Source organism: Hypanus sabinus, chromosome 10 (assembly GCF_030144855.1).
Source record: "Hypanus sabinus isolate sHypSab1 chromosome 10, sHypSab1.hap1, whole genome shotgun sequence".
Classification (NCBI taxonomy): domain Eukaryota; kingdom Metazoa; phylum Chordata; class Chondrichthyes; order Myliobatiformes; family Dasyatidae; genus Hypanus; species Hypanus sabinus.
The window spans coordinates 78,870,069-78,879,972 of record NC_082715.1 but is presented as its reverse complement, the minus strand read 5'-3'; the positions used below and the strand labels follow the sequence as shown (position 1 = coordinate 78,879,972).

The 9,904-nt window shown below is 52.4% G+C and overlaps 1 long non-coding RNA gene across 1 annotated transcript; it reads left to right on the top strand.

Moving 5' to 3' along the window:
* The first annotated feature begins 5,889 nt into the window (after positions 1–5,889).
* Positions 5,890–8,713, top strand: LOC132400304 (uncharacterized). Its single transcript, XR_009514218.1, has 3 exons — positions 5,890–5,992; positions 6,231–6,497; positions 8,053–8,713. It is a non-coding gene; the product is annotated as an uncharacterized LOC132400304 (long non-coding RNA).
* Positions 8,714–9,904: the final 1,191 nt, after the last annotated feature.

Genomic DNA, 9,904 nt, shown 5'->3' with positions numbered 1-9,904 from the left:
AGCTCGTCCCAGGCCGCAGGAGAATGAATCTCGTTACAGGCCGCAGGAGAATGGAGCTCGTTCCAGACTGCTGGAGAATGGAGTTCGTTCCAGCCTGCAGGAGAAAGCAGCTCGTTCCAGGCTGCAGGAGAATGGAGTTCGTTCCAGACTGCAGGAGAATGGAGTTCGTTCCAGCCTGCAGGAGAATCCAGCTCGTTGCAGGCTGCAGGAGAATGAAGCTCGTTCCAGGCTGCAGGAGAATGGAGTTTGTTCCAGGCTGCAGGAAAATGGAGCTCTTTCCAGACTGCAGGAGAATGGAGCTCGTTTGGGGCTGCAGGAGAATGGAGTTCGTCCCAGGCTGCAGGAGAATGGAGTTCGTCCCAGGCTGCAGGAGTATGGAGTTCGTTCCAGGCTGCAGGAGAATGAAGCTCGTTCCAGGCTGCAGGAGAATGGAGTTCGTTCCAGGCTGCAGGAGAATGGAGTTCGTTCCAGGCTGCAGGAGAATGGAGCTCGTTCGAGGCTGCAGGAGAATGGAGTTCGTTCCAGGCTGCAGGAGAATGGAGCTCGTTCGAGGCTGCAGGAGAATGGAGCTCGTTCCAGGCTGCAGGAGAATGGAGCTCGTTCCATGCTGCAGGAGAATGGAGTTCGTTCCAGGCTGCAGGAGAATGGAGTTCGTTCCAGTCTACAGGAGAAAGAAGCTCGTTCCAGTCTACAGGAGAATGAAGCTCGTTCCAGGCTGCAGGAGAATGGAGTTCGTCCCAGGCTGCAGGAGAATGGAGTTCGTCCCAGGCCGCAGGAGAATGGAGCTCGTTCCGTGCCGCAGGAGAATGGAGCTCGTTCCAGGCTGCAGGAGAATGGAGTTCGTTCCAGGCCGCAGACCACCTCGTTCAAGGCTGCAGGAGAATGAAGCTCGTTCCAGGCTGCAGGAGAATGGAGTTTATTCCTGGCTGCAGGAGAATGGAGCTCGTCCCAGGCTGCAGGAGAATGGAGCTCGTTCCAGGCTGCAGGAGAATGAAGCTCGTTCCAGGCTGCAGGAGAATGGAGCTCGTTCCAGTCTGCAGGAGAATGGAGTTCGTTCCAGGCTGCAGGAGAATGGCGTTTGTTCCAGGCCGCAGGAGAATGGAGTTCGTTCCAGGCCGCAGGAGAATGGAGCTCATTCCAGACTGCAGGAGAATGGAGCTCGTTCCGGGCTGCAGGAGAATGGAGTTCGTCCCAGGCTGCAGGAGAATGGAGTTCGTCCCAGGCTGCAGGAGAATGGAGTTCGTTCCAGGCTGCAGGAGAATGGAGTTCGTTCCAGGCTGCAGGAGAATGAAGCTCGATCCAGGCGTCAGGAGAATGGAGCTCGTTCCAGGCTGCAGGAGAATGGAGCTCGTTCCAGGCTGCAGGAGAATGGAGTTCGTTCCAGGCTGCAGGAGAATGGAGCTCGTTCCAGGCTGCAGGAGAATGGAGTTCGTTCCTGTCTACAGGAGAATGAAGCTCGTTCCAGTCTACAGGAGAATGAAGCTCGTTCCAGGCTGCAGGAGAATGGAGTTCGTCCCAGGCTGCAGGAGAATGGAGCTCGTTCCAGGCTGCAGGAGAATGGAGTTCGTTCCAGGCCGCAGACCACCTCGTTCCAGGCTGCAGGAGAATGAAGCTCGTTCCAGGCTGCAGGAGAATGGAGTTTGTTCCTGGCTGCAGGAGAATGGAGCTCGTCCCAGGCTACAGGAGAATTGAGTTCGTTCCAGGCTGCAGGAGCATGAAGCTCGTTCCAGTCTGCAGGAGAATGGAGCTCGTTCCAGGCTGCAGGAGAATGGAGTTCGTTCCAGGCTGCAGGAGAATGGAGCTCGTTCCAGGCCGCAGGAGAATGGAGCTCGTCCCAGGCCGCAGGAGAATGAAGCTCGTTCCAGGCTGCAGGAGAATGGAGCTCATTCCAGTCAGCAGGAGAATGAAGCTCGTTCGAGGCTGCAGGAGAATGGAGTTCGTTCCAGGCTGCAGGAGAATGGAGGTCGTTCCAGGCTGCAGGAGAATGGAGTTCGTTCCAGGCTGCAGGAGAATGGAGTTCGTTCCAGGCTGCAGGAGAATGGAGTTCGTTCCAGGCTGCAGGAGAATGGAGCTCGTTCCAGGCTGCAGGAGAATGGAGCTCATTCCAGTCAGCAGGAGAATGAAGCTCGTTCGAGGCTGCAGGAGAATGGAGTTCGTTCCAGGCTGCAGGAGAATGGAGGTCGTTCCAGGCTGCAGGAGAATGGAGTTCGTTCCAGGCTGCAGGAGAATGGAGTTCGTTCCAGGCCGCAGACCACCTCGTTCCAGGCTGCAGGAGAATGAAGCTCGTTCCAGGCCGCAGGAGAATGGAGTTTGTTCCTGGCTGCAGGAGAATGGAGTTCTTTCCAGGCCGCAGGAGAATGGAGTTCGTTCCAGGCTGCAGGAGAATGGCGTTTGTTCCAGGCTGCAGGAGAATGGAGTTCGTTCCAGGCTGCAGGAGAATGGAGTTCGTTCCAGGCCGCAGGAGAATGGAGTTCGTTCCAGGCTGCAGGAGAATGGAGTTCGTTCCAGGCTGCAGGAGAATGGAGTTCGTTCCAGTCTGCAGGAGAATGGAGTTCGTTCCAGGCTGCAGGAGAATGGCGTTTGTTCCAGGCTGCAGGAGAATGGAGCTCGTTCCAGGCCGCAGGAGAATGGAGCTCGTTCCAGGCTGCAGGAGAATGGAGCTCGTTCCAGGCTGCAGGAGAATGAAGCTCGTTCCAGTCTGCAGGAGAATGGAGTTCGTTCCAGGCTGCAGGAGAATGGCGTTTGTTCCAGGCTGCAGGAGAATGGAGCTCGTTCCAGGCCGCAGGAGAATGGAGCTCGTTCCAGGCTGCAGGAGAATGGCCTTTGTTCCTGGCTGCAGGAGTATGGAGTTCGTTCCAGGCTGCAGGAGAATGGAGCTCGTTCCAGGCCGCAGGAGAATGGAGCTCGTTCCAGGCTGCAGGAGAATGAACCTCGTTCCAGGCGGCAGGAGAATGGAGCTCGTTCCAGTCTACAGGAGAATGAAGCTCGTTCCAGTCTATAGGAGAATGAAGCTCGTTCCAGGCTGCAGGAGAATGAAGCTCGTTCCAGTCTATAGGAGAATGAAGCTCGTTCCAGGCTGCAGGAGAATGGAGTTCGTCCCAGGCTGCAGGAGAATGGAGTTCGTCCCAGGCCGCAGGAGAATGGAGCTCGTTCCGGGCCGCAGGAGAATGGAGCTCGTTCCAGGCTGCAGGAGAATGGAGTTCGTTCCAGGCCGCAGACCACCTCGTCCAGGCTGCAGGAGAATGAAGCTCGTTCCAGGCTGCAGGAGAATGGAGTTTGTTCCTGGCTGCAGGAGAATGGAGCTCGTCCCAGGCTGCAGGAGAATTGAGTTCGTTCCAGGCTGCAGGAGAATGAAGCTCGTTCCAGTCTGCAGGAGAATGGAGTTTGTTCCAGGCCGCAGGAGAATGGAGTCCGTTCCAGGCTGCAGGAGAATGGAGCTCGTTCCAGGCCGCAGGAGAATGGAGCTCGTTCCAGGCTGCAGGAGAATGGAGTTTGTTCCTGGCTGCAGGAGAATGGAGCTCGTCCCAGGCTGCAGGAGAATTGAGTTCGTTCCAGGCTGCAGGAGAATTGAGTTCGTTCCAGTCTGCAGGAGAATGGAGTTCGTTCCAGGCTGCAGGAGAATGGCGTTTGTTCCAGGCTGCAGGAGAATGGAGCTCGTTCCAGGCTGCAGGAGAATGGAGTTTGTTCCAGGCCGCAGGAGAATGGAGTTCGTTCCAGGCTGCAGGTGAATGGAGTTCGTTCCAGGCTGCAGGAGAATGGAGGTCGTTCCAGGCTGCAGGAGAATGGAGTTCGTTCCAGGCTGCAGGAGAATGGAGGTCGTTCCAGGCTGCAGGAGAATGGAGTTTGTTCCAGGCCGCAGGAGAATGGAGTTCGTTCCAGGCCGCAGGAGAATGGAGTTCGTTCCAGGCTGCAGGTGAATGGAGCTCGTTCCAGGCTGCAGGAGAATGGAGGTCGTTCCAGGCTGCAGGAGAATGGAGTTCGTTCCAGGCTGCAGGAGAATGGAGTTCGTTCCAGGCTGCAGGAGAATGGAGTTCGTTCAAGGCTGCAGGAGAATGGAGCTCGTTCCAGGCTGCAGGAGAATGGAGTTCGTTCCAGGCTGCAGGAGAATGGAGCTCGTTCCAGTCTACAGGAGAATGAAGCTCGTTCCAGGCTGCAGGAGAATGGAGCTCGTTCCAGACTGCAGGAGAATGGAGCTCTTTCCAGGCCGCAGGAGAATGGAGTTCGTTCCAGGCTGCAGGAGAATGGAGCTCGTTCCAGGCCGCAGACCAGCTCGTTCCAGGCTGCAGGTGAATGGAGTTCGTTCCAGGCTGCAGGAGAATGGAGCTCATTCCAGGCTGCAGGAGAATGGAGGTCGTTCCAGGCTGCAGGAGAATGTAGTTCGTTCCAGGCAGCAGGAGAATGGAGTTCGTTCCAGGCTGAAGGAGAATGAAGCTCGTTCCAGGCTGCAGGAGAATGTAGTTCGTTCCAGGCTGAAGGAGAATGAAGCTCGTTCCAGGCTGCAGGAGAATGGAGTTCGTTCCAGGCTGCAGGAGAATGGAGTTCGTTCCAGTCTACAGGAGAATGAAGCTCGTTCCAGTCTACAGGAGAATGAAGCTCGTTCCAGGCTGCAGGAGAATGGAGTTCGTCCCAGGCTGCAGGAGAATGGAGTTCGTCCCAGGCCGCAGGAGAATGGAGCTCGTTCCGGGCTGCAGGAGAATGGAGTTCGTTCCAGGCCGCAGACCACCTCGTTCCAGGCTGCAGGAGAATGAAGCTCGTTCCAGGCTGCAGGAGAATGGAGTTTGTTCCTGGCTGCAGGAGAATGGAGCTCGTCCCAGGCTGAAGGAGAATTGAGTTCGTTCCAGGCTGCAGGAGAATTGAGTTCGTTCCAGTCTGCAGGAGAATGGAGTTCGTTCCAGGCTGCAGGAGAATGGCGTTTGTTCCAGGCTGCAGGAGAATGGAGCTCGTTCCAGGCTGCAGGAGAATGGAGTTTGTTCCAGGCCGCAGGAGAATGGAGTTCGTTCCAGGCTGCAGGTGAATGGAGTTCGTTCCAGGCTGCAGGAGAATGGAGGTCGTTCCAGGCTGCAGGAGAATGGAGTTCGTTCCAGGCTGCAGGAGAATGGAGGTCGTTCCAGGCTGCAGGAGAATGGAGTTTGTTCCAGGCCGCAGGAGAATGGAGTTCGTTCCAGGCCGCAGGAGAATGGAGTTCGTTCCAGGCTGCAGGTGAATGGAGCTCGTTCCAGGCTGCAGGAGAATGGAGGTCGTTCCAGGCTGCAGGAGAATGGAGTTCGTTCCAGGCTGCAGGAGAATGGAGTTCGTTCCAGGCTGCAGGAGAATGGAGTTCGTTCAAGGCTGCAGGAGAATGGAGCTCTTTCCAGGCTGCAGGAGAATGGAGTTCGTTCCAGGCTGCAGGAGAATGGAGTTCATTCCAGTCTACAGGAGAATGAAGCTCGTTCCAGTCTACAGGAGAATGAAGCTCGTTCCAGGCTGCAGGAGAATGGAGCTCGTTCCAGACTGCAGGAGAATGGAGCTCTTTCCAGGCCGCAGGAGAATGGAGTTCGTTCCAGGCTGCAGGAGAATGGAGCTCGTTCCAGGCCGCAGACCAGCTCGTTCCAGGCTGCAGGTGAATGGAGTTCGTTCCAGGCTGCAGGAGAATGGAGCTCATTCCAGGCTGCAGGAGAATGGAGGTCGTTCCAGGCTGCAGGAGAATGTAGTTCGTTCCAGGCAGCAGGAGAATGGAGTTCGTTCCAGGCTGAAGGAGAATGAAGCTCGTTCCAGGCTGCAGGAGAATGTAGTTCGTTCCAGGCTGAAGGAGAATGAAGCTCGTTCCAGGCTGCAGGAGAATGGAGTTCGTTCCAGGCCGCAGGAGTAAGTGCTGAGCGACTCACTGAAGCTTAACAAAGGCTCGGTGGGGTGGACCACACTACAGGTTTCTTCTGCTACTGGACAAGGAGGGGCCGGTTTGAGTGAGGAAGCTCCTCAATTATTGCAGTTATGTACCACTCCAGGGAGCCTCGTGAGTAGCAACAGTCCTATTGGTTTTAAGGGTTAAAATATAATACTACCTATCACATTGACTATGAGTTTAAGAAAAGTTTATGCTTATAAATAATTTTATAATGAATAAAGTTTATTTTGATATTAAAATATGCCCCCCCACATTTGCTGCATTTCTCCAGCAATTTGTTTGTTGCTTCATGTTACAGAGTCTCTTGTGTCTCCAGCTTTTCTTTTTTGCTTTCTTTCTACAACAGCAAAGCAAGACTGATCACTCACAAACACAAGAGATTCTGCAGATCCCAAAACTCCCGATGAAGTGTCTCAGCCCGAAACGTCCAGTTTACTCCTTTTCATAGATGTTGCCTAGTTGAGATTCTGCAGCTGCTGGAAACACACAAAACGCCAGTGGGTCAGGCAGCATCTGCAGGAAGGAATAAAACAGTCGGTGTTTCAGGTCCAGACCCTCCATCAGGACTGGAAAGGAAGGGGGGCAGACGCCAGAACTGGAAGGTGGGGAACAGGTAGGAGTAAGGTCTGAAGTCTCTCCGTATTGGGTACTTAACGTTCCAAAGAGTATCCTGTGCTGTACTGTTCTATAACAAGGGTTTCCTTGCATTGCTAACTCTGCGTTCTCAATGGCACATCAGATCTCCAAAACACAGAACATGTAACGACACAGAACAGGTCCTTTGGCTCGTGATGTTGTGCTGACATTTTAATCTGCACTAAGGTCAATCCAACTACTGGCAACCTAACTGCAAAACAGCTGGCTTCTGGTTGGTACAATTGTCAAACTGGGTAGAGGTGACTCAGTTAGTTTCTGACTACCTCTCGCTACACCCACCCACCAATGTACACCATGTGTCCATGTGATGGGGGATTTCCCCCATGTTATTCTATGCTCTGTGTGTCTTGGTGGAAAAAAGTGACCTACAGAGCTGGCTAAGTCACACTTTCATCCATAAGACATAGGAGCAGAAACATAGAAAATAGGTGCAGGAGTAGGCCATTCGGCCCTTCGATCCTGCACCGCCATTAGGCCATTGAGTTTTTTCTACCATTCCATCATGTCTGATTTACTTTCCCCCTCAACCCCATTGTCTGCCTTCTCCCCATAACTTTTGATACCTTTACTAATCATGAACCTATCAACCTCCACTTTGAATATACCCAATGATCTGGCCTCCACAACAACTCGAGGAAATGAATTCCACAGATTCATCACCCTCTGATTAAAGAAATTGCACCTCATCTCTGTTCTAAAGTGGCATCCTTGTGTTCTGAAGCTGTTCCCTCTCGTCCTAGACTCCCCAACTATAGGAAACATCTGGGCCACTGGGGTACACACCGGCCCTTTTGATTAAACGAGAGAATCGAGCAGAGCTAAATGAAATTCCAGGGCTGGAAAGATGAAGGCCTATTGCCTGAATCCACCTCCTATGTGGATGCTGTCTGCCCCGCTGAGTCCCTCCAGCATTCTGTGTGTGCTCCGATGTGCATTTAATATCCCTGTAGTATTTGAGTAACCTTGTATATATATATATAGTTTGATTAAGCATTCTTCTTCATTAATAGTGTGACCACGTTCAGTGATGCTTGGTTTAAAGAATTCCGACTTGTCGTGTCGTGCTCTGAACCCATAAGCTTCTTATCTTTTTATCAGTCTTGAGATTTTGGAGTTATTCCTTGTCATCCGTACTGGTAACAATGATGTTACCCAGGTAATGCTGAGTACCTGGGCAACTGTGCAACACCTGGACTGTAGCTTTCTGCCAGAGTGCAGGGGCAGGTACAATTCCAAAAGGAAACCTACCCTTGTGAGTGTTTATGGTGAGAAACACTTTGCACTCCCTGTTTTGAGATGGGTTGGAGCTTATAGCTAGGCAAGGAGCAATGTTGTGTATTTAATATTTCAGTAGTATTGGAGTAATCTTGTGTATATATATAGTTTCATTAAGTATTAGGAGCTTAGGAGGGTTACTGGCGCCTAACGGTGACTCCTTTGCTTGCATCTTCAGAAACAGCTCTATTTCCACCTTTAATATCTTTATTTTTCTCTTTATGGTTCTTTTGAAGACTCTGACCTGGAGTTACACGCTGGCTACGGTTCTTTATGGGAATGGGACCCATTCTGGGGGTTCTCAGGGTTTGGCCTGAGAGTCCCGATTGTGTTCGGAAGCCTAAGATCTTGGGACTCTGGAGATGAGCAGATCGAGGGTCAGTGTCACAGCCGGAGACTCGCGTGTCATCGGGGAGGCCAGAAAATCATTTGCTGTGGGCCTGAAGACCCAAGGTCTTCGCGATCTTCGGACACAGAGCTTGAAAAAAGCGACAAAGTGGACTTTTAACATCGTAAACCAGTGGGTTGTTGTTATGTCTCCCACTCACTGTGAAAATGAGGAACAACTTCTCCTCCCTTGCCAGGGAGAGAGAGAGCCTGTGGGTTGTCGAATTCTGATGAAATGCGAAGCCTTTGGGGTAACTTTGGTCTGTGTCTTTGCTATTGCTTAGCACACGCTTGGGCTCAGTGATGGTACTGATGCGCTTTTTTTTGCTGGTGGGGGAGGGGGATCGTTGCTTGCTGCTGCTTATACACAGGAGGGAGGAGCTGGGGGGGACTTTGGGGTTCTCACGTTTCACTGCCATTCATTCTTTGGGGCACTTCGCTGTTTTCATGGATGTTTGCGAAGAAAAAGCATTTCAGGATGTGTATTGTATATATTTCTCTGACATTAAATTCGACCTTTGAACCTTCTTGTTTGTTTAAATAATTCGTTATGGGTTATATGTAGAAATACGTGAAATGCACACATCATCATGTTACCACGTGATATGCGTGTGCCTTGCTTAAAGTAAACAAGAAACTTTAAGACTGACGTTCCTGGCTGTCTTGTGTTACATGTTCCTCTGGCCTTCCAGCATCTGAAGAAGCTCCTATGCCTTTAAAACAGCGATGCCCAAGGTGAGGATGGGAGAGATCCAGGAAGGAGTAGGAGGGGTGGAGGAGAGGAAGGAAGGGGCAGGGGTAGAAGGAGTTAACTTGGAGGCACTGTTGGAATGGTGAAAGCTGGATGGGCTATTCATAAGGAGGAGATAACAGGGGCCTCCTGGAAATGTTTACCAGTCACCCTGTGGCAAATCTCCAAGGTATTTCACATGATATTAGCTGCACTGGGCCGAAGCATGTTAGTGATCTTTCACGTTAACTATCTCGAACCCTCGAGGAGTGAGGTCCATGTGGACACTGCAGCCTCTGACCGGGACTCCAGTTCCGACTTCTCCTTGCACTGGGCCTCTACATCACTGGAACGCCTGCCAGTGTGGCACCATTGTTCCTCCTTCTGCAGGTGGATCCTTGACCTCTCCATTGGGAGACCACAGTCAGTGCAGATCGGAAATAACATCTCCTCCCTGCTGACAATCAACACTGGCGCACCTCAAGGATGTGAGCTTAGTCCACTGCCCTCATTTTTCTGCCTCTGAACTGCTCTGCCTCTCTCTCTCCCCCCCCCCACCTTTATCTCTGTTCTGTCTTTCTGTCTGTTTCTGCCCCTCTGTCTCTCTCCCTCTCCCTCTGTCTTTGCTCTGTTCTGTCTGTCTATCTCTCTCTCTCTCTGTCCCTCTGTCTTTAACTCTGTTCTGTCTATGTTTTTCAGTCTGTCTCTCTCTACCCTGGCTTGGCCCCAAAGTTCAGAGTTAATTTCCTTCAGTGATGGGGTGCCTGGCTGTGGAAGAAAAGCATTCATTTACAGCCGTCCAACTGCTCGATTCTCTGAACTTCCATTTTGTACCTGGCACAGGGAGGAAACTTTAGCCTGGAGATTTGGTTTCACCTGCCCGAGTCCAACAACACGGCCCTTGTGCTCTGAGGCGCAGGGCAGGAGTTCAGCTGGAGGTGAAGGGCAGTCAGCAGACACCGGGTTACAGT